The 14950-nt window shown below is 39.5% G+C and overlaps 1 protein-coding gene across 1 annotated transcript in view; it reads right to left on the bottom strand.

Moving 5' to 3' along the window:
* Positions 1-9939: 9939 nt before the first annotated feature.
* The window catches only part of LOC308703669 (uncharacterized protein), a 35028-nt gene continuing 30017 nt past the window's right edge, over positions 9940-14950 (bottom strand). Inside the window, exon 3 of the mRNA XM_081387412.1 lies at positions 9940-10685. The gene's annotated coding sequence lies outside the window, so the exon portion shown is untranslated. The remainder of the gene's footprint in view (positions 10686-14950) is intronic.

Below are 14950 nucleotides of genomic sequence, written 5' to 3'. Positions count from 1 at the left end.
AATTTTGGTGAGCTCGTGCAAATTGTAACCACATTTTCCTATCTGTAGTGGAGATGAGTGGTACCCGGTGGGGTCTTCTGCTGTTGTAGCCCATCCGCCTCAAGGTTGTGCGTGTTGTGGCTTCACAAATGCTTTGCTGCAGACCTCGGTTGTAACGAGTGGTTATTTCAGTCAAAGTTGCTCCTCTATCAGCTTGAATCAGTCGGCCCATTCTCCTCTGACTGGAGACCAACAACCATGCCACGCTCAAAATTGCTTAAATCACCTTACTTTCCCATTCTGACTTTCAGTATGGAGTTCAGGAGATTGGCTTGACCAGGACCACACCCCTAAATGCATTGAAGCAACTGCCATGTGATTGGTTGATTAGATAATTGCATTAATGAGAAATTGAACAGGTGTTCCTAATAATCCTTTAGGTGAGTGTATAGCTAGGCTAATTTACTTCCATAATTACTAGCTTACTTACTAATAGGTAAATTAAGTTTTGTGCAGATGTGTAATGGAAAATATTATGTTTTTAATTTATTTGCTGCACAGCAGCCTATTTTACAGTCTGCTATAGCTAAAAGTGTTAATAAGTTTGTTAGATAGCAAAGCCCTCAGCTTATGTCAGAGGACATTGTAGTGATCCACTCAGAAACCAATCAGACTAGTGTAGTGAAATATTTCTTTGCCTTCAGATGAGATAACATGGATCCAGAGGGAGCTGTAAGCCTAGCGTCCAAAGAAAAACAAATAGGAAGAGATATTGATTGGGAAAAATGTTTCATTTGTCAAGACAAATATGGAAAATACAGCCAAGATAAAGCCATTTGATTGAAGTGATTTTTCAGGAAGTGGTCTCTTTCTGGAGATTATTGTAGTATAATATTGTGCAATATTGTTGCAATATAATCGACACACACCATTATTTGCATTGCGCTTAGCTTGACCTTGCTTATTCAATCCATTCAGTCTCAAAGGGATGAGACTGACAACCTGAGAGCCAACCTGAGAGCCACTGCTTTGATGGGGAAAAACATGCCTTTGCCATACGACTATTACATAGTTATTACTACTAACTAGTTACTAACCCCTAACCCTAAAGAAGTGAGAGAGCAGTTTTGTTAGGATGGAATTAATAACTATAGTGATATGTGAATTAAATATAATTTGTGTTACAACCTGGTACACTAATTAAGTCAAATAGCACCATAGACCATCATCTACAGTTCTAAATTTCCGCCATGACATTAAAGTATTATAACTTGTGCAGCATTGCACTGTCTCTTCCTACAAGCTTTAAACTTGGCTTGACTCATTCCCATAGATATGGGTACTGATTGATAGAGGTTTTGGGATACTAGATTATGTTTCCAAGCTGATATTCACTTTGAAAACTGGTTCTCTTTAGGCGGAGATTGTTTTTTTCATGTTCTAGTTCTGTTGTCTCTTACACTGTACAATAAATGTTCATTCTGACACTTCAGCAGACGTCCCATGAGTGTTGGCTTTCATTTGATACCATTTTTATGAATATGGTCCTTGTGGTTGTGGAGATATTCAACATTTACTGTTGGCATGTCGTGTTGAGCAGGAAACCAAAAAATTGGCCAAGTCATAAAAAAAAACATTCAGCTTGACAACCACCCTAATATCTTACCTATGGGTGTCTTCTAACTAAAAAAAATAGGGTGACAGCTTGTACCAAAACATGTCCGCAAAAGTCTTAATGGAAGCCCTTTTCAGAATTGGTCCCCTGACTAAAGCACAAAGAAACACTTCGCCTATGAAGCTCATGATGAACCATTCATGGATGCGTTGAAGATGCTAGAAGTGACATTCTTTTACACGGTTGTAGATGCTGTCAAATCTTCTGTTGAAGACAGGTTTGTCGGTTTCAGTGAAGTGAGAGACAAGTTCAGCGTGCTCCTCAACTTCAAGAGTCTGACACTAGGTGAATTGGGAGCACAATGTGAGACACTTAGTAAAACTCTATCGACAAACAAAGATGCAGACATCAGTGGAAGGGAACTTGCTCTTGAGTTGACAAACTTCCCACAGCTGCCGTCAAGCGAAATGACCCTGCATAGCCTCCTGTCATTTATTCACACTCAGCATTGACCTTACCTGTTACTCTAGCCAGTGCAGAAAGAAGCTCTTCAAATCTCAAACTAATCAACACACACCTGAGATCCACAATGGCCCAGGAGCGCTTATCAGGACTATTCTGAGTATCAACCACCAAACATGTGAGACTGTGTCATACGATGAGGTGATTGACGACTTTGAAGTCGCGCAAAGTAAAAATCTAAATCTGTAGACTTATATTTTATTATAGAATTTTAATTTTTTTTATTTGATTTAGTTTTTATGAACAATTTATTTATATTATATGTGTGTCATGTATATATGTTTAGTTTCATTTTTCAAGCTCACTTGCACTCATTCGTGTAAATATTTTTTTCATGTGTACGTTTAATGTTACACTTAAATATTGACAATCTTTAGCGTAATTCTTTTTTATATATACATTACCGGTCAAAAGTTTTAGATCTGTAAGATTTTTAATGTTTTTAAAAGAAGTATCTTCTGCTCACCAAAGCTGCATTTATTTGATTAAAAATACAAACAAAAACAGTAATATTGTGAAATATTATTGCAATGTAAATCATCTGTTTTCTATGTGAATATACTGTAAAGTGTAATTTATTCCAGTGATCAAAGCTGAATGTTCAGCATCATTACTCCAGTCTTCAGTGTCACATGATCCTTCAGAAATCACTCTAATATGAAGATTTGATGATCAAGAAACATTCATTATTATTATCAATGTTGAAAGCAGTTTTATACATTTTTATTTCATGATGATGAATAGAAAGTTCAAAAGAACACCATTTATCTGAAATCTAAAGCTTTTGTAACATTAAACATTACCCTTCAAAAGTTTGTGGTCAGTAAGAATTTTATTTTTATTTTTGGGGAAAAGAAATAAAATAAATCAATAATTTGATTCATCAAGGATGAGTTAAACTGATCAAAAGTTACAGTAAAGACATTTATAATGTTAGAAAATATTCTATTTTAAATAAATGCTGTTCTTTTGAACTTTCTATTCAACAAAGAATTTTGAAAAAAAAAATGTACACAACTGTTTTCAACATTGATAATAATCATAAATGTTTCTTGATCATCAAATCATCATATTAGAGTGATTTCTGAAGGATCATGTGACACTGAAGACTGGAGTAATGATGCTGACAATTCAGCTTTGATCACAGGAATACAATACATTTTAAAATATATTAACAACGATTAAATGAATGAACAAGGAATAAATAGGCTGAAACTAACAAGGTGATGAGATACAGGTGAATGAGATACAGGTGAATACAATCAGTGATGATGAGTCCGGGCAGTGAGTTATGGGAAATGTAATCTGAGAGTCAAGTCAAGTCAAGTCAAGTGAGAGTGAACAAGATAGTCTGGTGTGGAGTGCACTCTGGTGGCTCTCATGGGCACTCCAGCTGGTGATCGTTACATATCCCCCCCTCAAAGGCATGGCTTCCAGATGCTAAAAAATAGTCCAGGGGGGGAGGTGGAGCGGAGGCGGACCCGGGGACGGGATGGAGGGCCAGGCCCGTGGAGCGGAAGGACTGGAGACTGCAGCAGGATGGGAGGCTAGGGTAGATCAGGCTGTGCAGGTGACCAAGGCGAAGCAGGCGACCAGGGCGGAGACGACCCTTCAGAACAGACGCCGACTCAGGGACAGGAACAGGCTCAGGCTCAGGAACAGACGCAGGCTCAGGCTCAAACTCAGGAACAGACTCAGGAACAGACACTGTGGCAGTGGCCATCTCTGCTGAGGGCTCAGGCGACTCGGTGGCGGCCATCTTGTCCGGAGACACTGGCTCGGCGGCGGCAGGACTGACGTGAAGCTCTGGCTCGGCAGGACTGACGTGAAGCTCTGGCTCAGCAGGACTGACGTGAAGCGCAGGCAGTGAGTTATGGGAAATGTAGTCTGAGAGTGAACAAGATAGTCTGGTGTGGAGTGCCCTCTGGTGGCTCTCATGGGCACTCCAGCTGGTGATCGTTACATGACCAGTAGTGTATATAATTTATATATACTTTTTTTTTTATCTACAATTCATAAATTTAATTTAATTTATTTGAGTTTCATGTAAATATTTATTCATATGTATGTTGAATGCTACAGTTAATACACATTTATAAACTTAAATATTGAAATTGTCGTCTCATGTGCTTTCTCTTCCTTCATAACAGTGTAATGACAGTGTTTTACTCCGGTGGGGCCAATCTTCATGATCTTGCCTAGGTCCCCACAACCCCACGGGCCGGCACTGGCAGTACGAGCGCTAAACCGAGGGTAACACGGTTTGACGCCATTGACTGGCGACTCCCTCACACGTCCTTGGTTAAAATCGCAATTTTCTCACGGTTTACAAATAGTTGGAAACATTTGGGATATTTTTAGTAATCAAATAAACAAAATATATAACAATGGCCTAATGGTTTTTGGATATTTTACTGCAAAATTCTTACATAGCGCACCTTTAATCTTGTGTTCTGTCTCAGTCACCAACTGGTGTGCCCAGGTTGGCCACTAGAGGGCACTCCTCCTCTGACCTTTGCCACTCAGCCATGAACTTCAGTCCCCATAATCCTTTGCCAGGACTCATCATGAATTATTGCTTTCACCTGTTTGTCATTATTGTTTGTCTCAGCCTATTTATACCATGTTCTCTTTGTCATTTCTCATCAAGGTTTTGTAGTTGTCACGTTGCACGTCTGAGCGCTCTCCCTTGTCTCTTGTGTTTTTATTGTGGATTGTTTGCAAGTGTTTTGACCCTTTGTCTGGCATATGACTACGATTCTGGATTTTCCAATGAAGCTGCGCTTGGATCTTACTAAAGTCTCAGAGCGATCCGTGACGCGTTCCCCTCCCAGTCTAGGGGTCGGAGGAGAGGTAACAAAGGAAAAGAAAGTATGATAACGTAGAGATGTAGAAATATGTGCAAAACACACTTCAGTCTAAGAGTGAAAATATAACACAGCTTTAAGGAAAAGTAAAAGTATTTATTTCCATCATATATCAAAAAGGCTTAACAGAAGATGGGAATAAATCTTCAGAAGAGAGTAAGGCCTAAAATAATAACAGAAAAGAAGCAACAACAAACTTTACCTTGATAGTGGAGCGGCTAAGTGCTTATGTTTGGCAGAATCGTTCAGTTTATGATACAAGCGTGAAAATTGGCATGAGCAGTCTCTATTGGCATGAGCAGTCACTTGACAAGAAAATTGTCCGAGCCACTTGAAATTTCAAGATGGCGGCCATTTTTCAAGATGGCCGTCACCTTTGTGGAGCAGTTAAGTGATACTAGCTGTGTCCCAATGTGAAGACTGTGCATCCTTCAAAGGCCTATGCGTCCTCCGAACGGCACACCATGCAGCCTTCGTAGGATTTCCTAATTGTGCAGCCAGGTGTTCCCGATTACCGCTCCAGGCGCCAAGCAACGGTGCGAGAGTATGCTGCCATCCTGATAATTCATAAACAGCTATGGAGCCAGAATTGGCTATTGTCATTTTTATGTTTTATATTTTACTGGAGGACATGGTATTAAGGATGTTTCAGGTCATACTTTCGGCTTAGCCGAAGATTCAAATGTTCATTTATATCTTACCTTGATGCAATTTTGTAGGCTAGTGTATTATTTTTATTATGCACATAAATGGACCATGGTAAATATATTTACACAGGTTTTTAACCCCATTTGAATATAAAACCCAGTTGAATATAAAAAGTCCAGTGCGAATGTTTCTCCCGCTCGTCATCGGCAGCTGTCAGTCACTGTTGCTAGGCGACAAGAACAGTCCTCCGTAGGCTAGACCGGTCCGAGCGCTTCAGATGCGCCCTCTGAAATGGGACGGAGCTGTAGTTAGCCTTGAAAATATTCAGAAGTAAAATGCAACATATGCAGTAATATAAAAGCAGAACCATCATAAAAACCCTGACAAAGCTTTACTTTTACTCTTGATACCTTAAGTACATTAGAGTATGCAAGATAATTTTGCTTAACTAAGGTTTGAAATATATGACTAGTAGTTTTTCCCCAATGCGGTATTAGTGGTTATTAAAAGTACTTTAGTGTAATAAAGTATCTCAATATTTATTCCATGAGTCAGCCCTGCAAACCTGTTGGTAGACAACTTAGTGGATAGTGAAAATATGCAGTCAAACACTCTGGAGACCGTCCCAGATGATGTCCCACCAGCAGGAGGCCTTACCAGGGTCTCTATAGTGGAGCCCATCCCGGTCCAGCAGCACACCAGGGTCTCCCACTCAGCTCAATAAAAGTCTACATAATTTTTTCTTATTTTATGTACTGTAAATTTAAATGTTAATGTTGATTTTGAGATGTTTAACATACGTTGTAAATAGTTGGGGGAAAAACGTTATAGAAGAATTAGTTTCATGTAGAAATTATGAATGTCATTACAAAAATAATGTCCAGAGCAATGAATTCTCTTTTATTTACACATTTAGAGTTGCATCATTTTTTTTCCCTTTATATATATATATATATATATATATATATATATATATATATATATATATATATACACACATATTTCTCAATCATTCTTTCAAGAAGAGAAAACAGCCTGTCCATTCTCTCCAGTGCTCTCCTCGCCTCTGCAGTCCCATGTCTTCTCTAATCAAGTCCAAAAACTCGTCCTCTCTGTCTCGCCTTCTTCGTGGTGCTGGTGCTGCTGCCCCTGGCTCCTCCTCTTCTTGGTCACACACTGCTGAACTCGGCCCTGGTGTGTCCTCAGGGATTGAGGCAATGAGGGTGCAATGCCTCTGTCCCAACATCTCATCCATGAGGACAAACCAGGGCCAAGTTTCAGCAGTGGGTTTCCCACTCACACCCTCACCTGTTCCAGGACACGTGCAATCCTAAGGCAGAGCAAATTAACCATGGCTTGTTAACAACAACAGCAGCACACTGCATTTCAGAAAAGATGTGATCTCAACTTTCTTACTTTGTATTTTTAAAATCATATTCATATTCAGAAATCATATTCATGAATACTCAAATTTGGTTAAAACCTTTGTAGACATAGCTTGCATGACAGCACTACAAAAACATACAAGTGAAATCCCATTGCCTTATCTACTGCTTTTCCTATTGTTGTGGGCTTTATAGGGTGAGTGATATTTATTTACACAAGTTAGACAGACTAGTGCAAATATTACAATAAAATTTAATTTATTTAAATTGCAGTATAATAAATTGAGCTGTCTGCTCCTTGCTCCCTGAAACAATTATTAAACTATTAGCACAAGTTTTGCCTCAGACCACATGACAAATGAAGCCACGCAATGGTGAAGAAGGAGTTAAGGTGAAGTTTATAAGAAAGAAAAACTTGTGGCTTTTAACTCAGGTTTCACTAGCTGTTTGCAGACTGATCTCATGAAATGGCGTATGTATGACACACCAATTCGTATTTCCATTTTTGGCGTGCTATCAACACGCATAATCACTTTTCAGCGTGTTTATCAACGCCGTTGACTTAACGTTACATTACTGTATATATAAATATATATGACCTACTACCCAAACCCCGTCCCTAAACCTACCCGTCACTGGGGTTAATGCCATTTATGAGTCTCCCCCTACCATCCTAGGAAAAAAAATATCGCTCCCCAGATGTAGATTTACATTTTGCTTTGTTTCGCTCGGACATTTAACGGCGTACACATACACGCGGAAGATGACCGTTCGTTTCGGCTTGGACATGCACGCGGATAGCTCAAAATGCGTATAGATAACACGCTATACGCGTATATATATGTTGCTATTTGAGTAAATGAAAACATAATACTTACATTTAAATGTGAATTTGCCATCCACCAGCGAACGATGAATTATGGGGTAGGATAGTCCGCTAAGTGTCCATTTATGTATCCTTCCTTTCACGGGGAAACGAAGGGTGCATTTGGCGTCGCTTTAGCCTTCGTCGCGCTGCTATGATGCAACCGGCCTTCGAATACGGCCTTCGGAGGATGCAGAATTGAATTGGGACAGCCTTCATAGCGCCGCGGTGACGGAATCGGCCTTCAAATGCGACCTCCGAAGTGTGCAGCCTTTGAATTGAGACATCCTTCGTCGCTCCGCTGTGACGTTTCGTCGCGCCGCTGTGACGCAACTGGCCTTCGAATACGGCCTTTGGAGGATGCAGACTTCACATTGGGACACAGCTACTGTGGTTTATTTGGTGATACAAGCATGAAAATTGGCATGAGCAGTCTCTGTGGGTCACTTGACAATAAGCCACCAACAGCTACTTGAAATTTCAAGATGGCGGCCATTTTTCAAGATGGCCACCACCTTAGTGGAGCAATTCTCTCATGCCAATTTTCACGCTTGTATCATAAACTGAACGTTTATATCACTTAGCTGCTCCACTATGAGCTTCCTCTCTAACCAGAAACTGGAGAAAATATATATGTACAAAATAAAAATAAAAAACACACTCTAGAGGTCTTCACAGTGAACCCGAGACCCGTCGACCCAGGACCCAACCCGGGACCCGTGCGGGTTCGGGTCTATATTTTAAATGATCAGCCGGGTCCGGGTCGGGTCCGAATCTATTACTTCGGGTCCCGGGTCTGTTTAACATTGTGTGAAATACCCGTGCGATCGGAGTCATCAGACTCGGAGAAAACCAGGCCGTGATTAGACACTGCTTGTGTTTTTTTGCAACTTGCAACTTGTAAAATTAGAACACTCAAAATAAATTGCGTTAAAAAGCATATTTTAGGTTGTTCCAGCTAGCGCGCATGCGCAGTCTCAAGCGCGTGTCACGTTTCTATGGCAACCAGTTACCAGAGCTTCAGTGAGCGACCGCCAAACCGCGCTTTAGATTTTACAATATAAATTAACCGTCTTGTTTAATCCTAAAGTTTTAGTGGTCAGATTCAGACTCTATGCAGAGCAGAGAGCACGGAGATGATAGCAAATAAATAACGTCAGCGGCCACGGCACTGAACGAGCAATCGTTATTATAACGTTAGTTCAAAAGGGCAAACAGTCAAAGTTATTATGCGAGTTAACTCGAGTCAGAATGTAAGTTACATGTGCAAAGTTGCATTTGTCATCAAGTGGACTTTTGAAGCTGAAATAATGAGTGGATTAAGCTTGGACTTGAAATAACGAGAGGAATAACATGGATAACTTTCTTGTCGGAGGATTGTAATGCATGATCACAGCCAGTCAGGTAACGTTAACGTTACAAGGAAGGGAGACTACGCTACCACAGCTCCTTAAATTAGGTAAGACAAAAAGTTGTATTTTTCGCAACAGGTTTATTGACTTGTAATAGCAGTTTAAGGTGGAATATGTGACAATTGGGTCCAGTCGGGTCTGTGTCTTCACGGCGGTTTCGGGTCCAGCTTTCAAATAATAGACGGGTCCAGTTAGGCATTACTCGGATCTGCACGGGTCCGGGTCCAGCTTTTGAAATAATAGACGGGTCCGGGTCAGTTCGGTGTAGCACAGTACGGGTCTCTTTTTTTTTTTTGGACCCGTGAAGACCTCTAACACACTCTCCCTACATTTCCCAGATAACCATAATCAAGTGAACAGAGCTAATAAGAAGTTATATGATACATTTTAATTACCAACAGAAAATGAAGTAAATGCCTGCTTTCACAATATCTTTTAGTTATTCACAGTTAAGAAGTCAACACTAAAATTATCTAATATGTTCCAGGTCCCTCACAAGGATAAACTGGCAAGCCAACAAACCGTTGTTGGCACACGTCAAATGAGCGTAGGTCATCACACTCAACACATACTTTTTTTCCCCCATCATTTTGACAAAAAGAGAATTAAAGACAATTATGACAAAAATCAGTCAAGGCAAATCAAACACAGACACAATATAATTTTATCAGAGAAAATACAAATAGAGAATATCAGAATCCTAAGCAAACAGAATATTAATAGTAGTAAGCAGTAGTAGTAATATTAATAAGCAGTAGTAGTTATTTGGGAGTCTGATCACAGGAGATTACAGCAATTTCTCTTTCTTCTCTAGTTCATCTTGAAGGATTTCACTCTGTTCTTGCAGTAACTCCTATCCATCATGTTCTTCCTCCAGCTTATCCCTGAGAGCCCAAATCTGCTCCTTATACAGTTCCTCTGCTTTAGTTCTGGCATCATATTTCTCCCGAATCCTGTATAATTACATTTCATACCATGTTGTTTTCTCTCTTTGAAGATCTGCCATCATCTTCTTCATTTGTTCTCTCCCACTCTTTTGTTGCTGAACTGAGCAGCTCTTGGACTAAAGATCTTCTTTATCAGATCTACTGTCCATCTCCTCTCCTGTAAATCTTCCCAAACTCAACACAATGATGAACACATGAGGTCCAGGTGACAACATGGAAATACAGTTCAATATTTATTTTACTGCTTGATCATTTGTCAGTGTCGTGTCAAAGAGACCTGGAGTATCAACAACAGTTACTGATCGACCATCAACTTCACCAACTCTCTTTTTACAAACTGTCATGACTGAATCTAGTCTTAATTCACTGACAAACTCATCTCTTCCTGTCTTCCTGATCAGAGCAATCCTCAGACACTCCTGATCATCTTGTTCATCTTCAGCACCTGAAAATCACAGTGGTAGAAAGAAAACTTAGTGAAATGAAGCTCAGAACTTTAATATTGTTATGTTGGATTGTAGAAGTTGCAGCTGAATGCTAATTGATTATGAACTGAAAAACATCGTAAGTCACTTGCAATCATAATACTGGCTTAACCCTCTGAGGTCGGCAAACGCGCGGGCGTGTTTTGCTGGATTTTCTCCACATTGTAGCACTATAAACTTAAATTACTCCGTCATTTATGGTCATACAGAAAAAAGAAATATAAAAAAAGAATCTGTGATATTTCTACTTTTGTATGTGTCCACTTACAATCAAATCAAAACATTGTGCTTTTGTAAAATAAAGAAAATAAACAGGGTGTGCGTTCTGCCTCTCCGTCGCGGTGAACTTTTTTTTCTTGAGCACGTCTATAAACGGAAACCAAACTCAGCGAATACTTGTCACACGTTTATGAGCCATATACCTTTATAAACATTTAAGTGTATACTTTTAAATGATCGGATTCAAAACGAAAACAAATATTCTCTGTTTAAGTAATTTGTATAAAACCAACAAGATGTCCAGCCTCTCAAACGCTTGCTCATTAGATTTAATTTGGCCACGCCCACTCGCACCAAACGGCTTCATGTTTTTACTATTATCTCATTTCATATCATCATAACGAATGGAAACATTTGAAGTAACATGATAATCAATATATTTTTCTCTAGCTTAGTTGTTACTGAAATCTTTTGGAAGATTTATACTGCTATAGGTTATTGTTATTATTTTATCCAGCACTGCACATAGCTTATGCCTACAAGGCACAACAAACCTGGTGTTCATTATATTATATATTGTTGGAAACATTTGTGTGTGTGTGTGTGTGTGTGTGTGTATTCTGTGCAATTTTAACCAGAAAAATCTAATATTTATTTCCAAAATTGTGCAGGCCTTTCTCTTGATATCAGTATGTTCACTTTTTTTTTCAGGGCCCAGATGCCACTGAGGACTTCAACATTCACATGAGTCTCTGTACATGAACATGGTAAAGTAAAAATCAAACACCTTGGAAATGAAAGGTATGTATAATGTTTTTAGGGATGGCACAAAGGTCTCTGTCTTTGGATCATTGTTTTCAATAAGTGCTTTTTTGGCAGTTGTTGTGTGTATCTTTGGATTACGTTGAGTTGTAAATAAATCCAAACAATTTAAAAGCCATTCTTTTTTAAATCTCCTCATTTACAGTATTGTGCAAGGTTGCTCAGAATGACAGGGCCCGATAGCTCCTAATAGGGCCATTAGGGGAGGGTCTTTGTCTTTCTCAGGTGTGAAAAGCTTACATATTAATGACCTCTGAAGCCTTTTCACACAAAACACGTCGTAAAATTTTTTAAATCAATATATTGTCTTCTCTGAATGAGCAGTCAGGGTGATTTTCACAGTTTTAGAGCAAATATTCTAGGCTACGTCATACAATTTTCAAAAGTCTTGTGAAGAAATAATCAGTATGGGTTTCATGGCCTTATTTCAGTGAGAATTTTTTTTGTATTTTCACAAACCACACATAAATGTCATTATCTCAAAACTACAAACTTTTACATACATGCTGCTGATATATTATTGTAGCAGAGTTAACTAATTATAAAATATAAAAATCACCATAAAGAAATTACCACTGTAGCACCTGGACCAATCAGACACACAAAAATTACTCATTTATTTAATCAATAATCATGCCTGTGAAACTTCCCCCAAAAACTAACATCCCAAATTAAGCTAACACACTGGCAGAACACTGTGTCTTGTTACAGGACACACAGAGACTGATAAGAGGATTTTACGATCCAAAAGAATGTCCAGAAAGCTGCGACTTAATTCTATGTATTCTATGTATAACCATTTGAGAAATGTGTAAACATGTATCTAATTTTCCGATCTCATGATTTTCCTTTAATGTGGTTGTCTTTTGTATTCTTGTAAACTCTATTGGGTTCATATTTCAGACTTTGGATAATATGGTTAACCAAATCAAATGTGTGGCATTTTTGGTATCTATAAACTCCAATCTTCATCCCCGTTTTGTTAATTTACATTACATTCTGCTAACTTTGTGACGCATTAGTATTATAAGCATCTTAAAGATTCTTGTGTTAAACATCCAATCAAATTGCATGTTCAAAGGGACAATGGGTCGGAAAAATTTCCCTCCAAAGGGAAATCTTCTCATTGGCTCACACAGCTCCAGAAGCTGTGCCATCTTCATGCTTTAAAGTCGCTGATCAGCTCTTAGCTCTCGCTTAGTCCCTTTCTGAAATGCTGACGTGAACATGATGCTGAACTAGAAGCCTCTAAGGACCCACCAAGCTTGTGCCAGGCTGCGGCCTTGTCTTTCCATTCACCAAAGATACTCTGGAAACCACTGGTTCTCTCTCATCAAGACCACATCAACAAAGATCAACTGGAGCCTCAACAAATTGCATCAGGACAGTTTAATTCAAATGGGCGAGACATGCAAGTATCAAACTTAGTCTCATTATTTGATACATTAAGTATCCTTACCCCTTTAAAGAAGGGCATGTTAGAACTAGGCTGTTGATCTGATGAATTTCAAACAATGCTATAACTTCTTGCTTTCCTGCATTCTGCTTCAGCTCTCTTTCCCTTGGTAAACTGTATGCATGTATGTGTGTGTATGTTAGAGTAGTTTAAGTGTTTAGACTAGTTAATAAAATCTTGTTCATGTCACACGTAAAGTTGTCCATGTCTCAAGCTCATAACTGGAGTCACTAATCATTTAGATTTTTGCTACTGCTCTTAGTAGCGATCAAAATGACTGATTTTGTGGTGGTGTAGCAAATTAGCTCTATGAAATATGAATAGGCCTAATCAATAATAACTGGTTATAATTGATTATGAACATTTGCAAAAATCACACAAAAAATCGTGAAATCCTGGAGGGACTGAATTAGTTCATGCGTTCATGACCTCAAGGCTAGATTATTGTAATGCTCTACTGGGTGGTTGCCCTGCACACTTAATAAACAAACTACAGCTGGTCCAAAACGCAGCAGCTCGAGTTCTTACCAGTACCAGGAAGTATGGCCATATTAGCCCAGTTCTGTCAACACTGCATTGGCTCCCTATTAAACGTCATATAAATTTTAAAATATTGCTTATTACTTACAAAGCACTAAATGGTTTAGCTCCGCAGTGCTTGAGCGAGCTCTTAACGCAGTATAGTCCTTCATGTCTATTGCAATCTCAAACTTCCGGCTAGTTAATAATACCTAGAATATCAAAATCGACTGCTGGCAGTAGATCCTTTTCCTACTGTCTTCCTACCATTGTCCGGGAAGCAGACACACTCTGTCAGTTTAAAGCTAGATTAAAGACATCTCTTTGGAGTACACATAGTACATTATAGACTTCTATAATTCAATGTAAGGCTGGATAGATTAGGGCCCCGTTTACACGTACATGGTTATTTTGAAAAACGGAGACATTTCCCTTCGTTTGCACCCTTCGTTTACACGCAAACGGAGGATTCGCCAATGAAACCGATTCTTTCTAAAAACTCCGGCCAGAGTGGAGATTTTGAAAATCTTCGTTTGTACGTTTGCATGTAAACAGAGAAAACCGGAGTTTTAGGCGGTTTTAGGTAGCGACGTCACAGAATGTGACTATTTTCGGGATTCTGATTGGCTAAGGTGGGCTTGAGCTTCTCGTTACACTGCCACCTACAGGTTTGGCATGCTCTTGACAGCATATACACAGGTTCGTGTGCACAATGTTATTTTTGAAAACGAAAAGGGGTGAAATGTCCGTTTATGAAAATAGCCACCTACGTGTAAACGTAGCCTAGGTCAGCTGGAACTGGGAACGCTTCCCATAAATCCTGATGTCATTATTACTAACCCTAACCGTAGTCAGAGAGTGAATTTGTGGGTTTTTTTTTTTTGCATTGATCTGAACTGACAAAATAGACATTACTGCTGGTTGACAAAATAGACATTACTGCTGGTTGTCAGCAGCCATATCACCCTGTAGCCCAAGACTGGTTGCCCACTGAAGCTAAGCGGGGCTGAGCCTGGTTAGTACCTGGATGGGAGACCTCCTGAGAAAACCAGGTTGCTGCTGGAAGAGGTGTTAGTGAGGCCAGCAGGGGGTGCTCACCCTGTGGTCTGTGTGGGTCCTAATGCCCCAGTATAGTGACGGGGAAACTATACTGCCAAAAGAGCACCGTCCTTCGGATGAGACGTTAAACCGAGGTCCTGACTCTCTGTG

Source organism: Scardinius erythrophthalmus (genome assembly GCF_964197995.2).
Source record: "Scardinius erythrophthalmus genome assembly, chromosome: 1".
NCBI classification, from domain to species: domain Eukaryota; kingdom Metazoa; phylum Chordata; class Actinopteri; order Cypriniformes; family Leuciscidae; genus Scardinius; species Scardinius erythrophthalmus.
The sequence above is the reverse complement of the archived record's forward strand: the minus strand, read 5'-3'. Positions and strand labels throughout refer to the sequence as shown.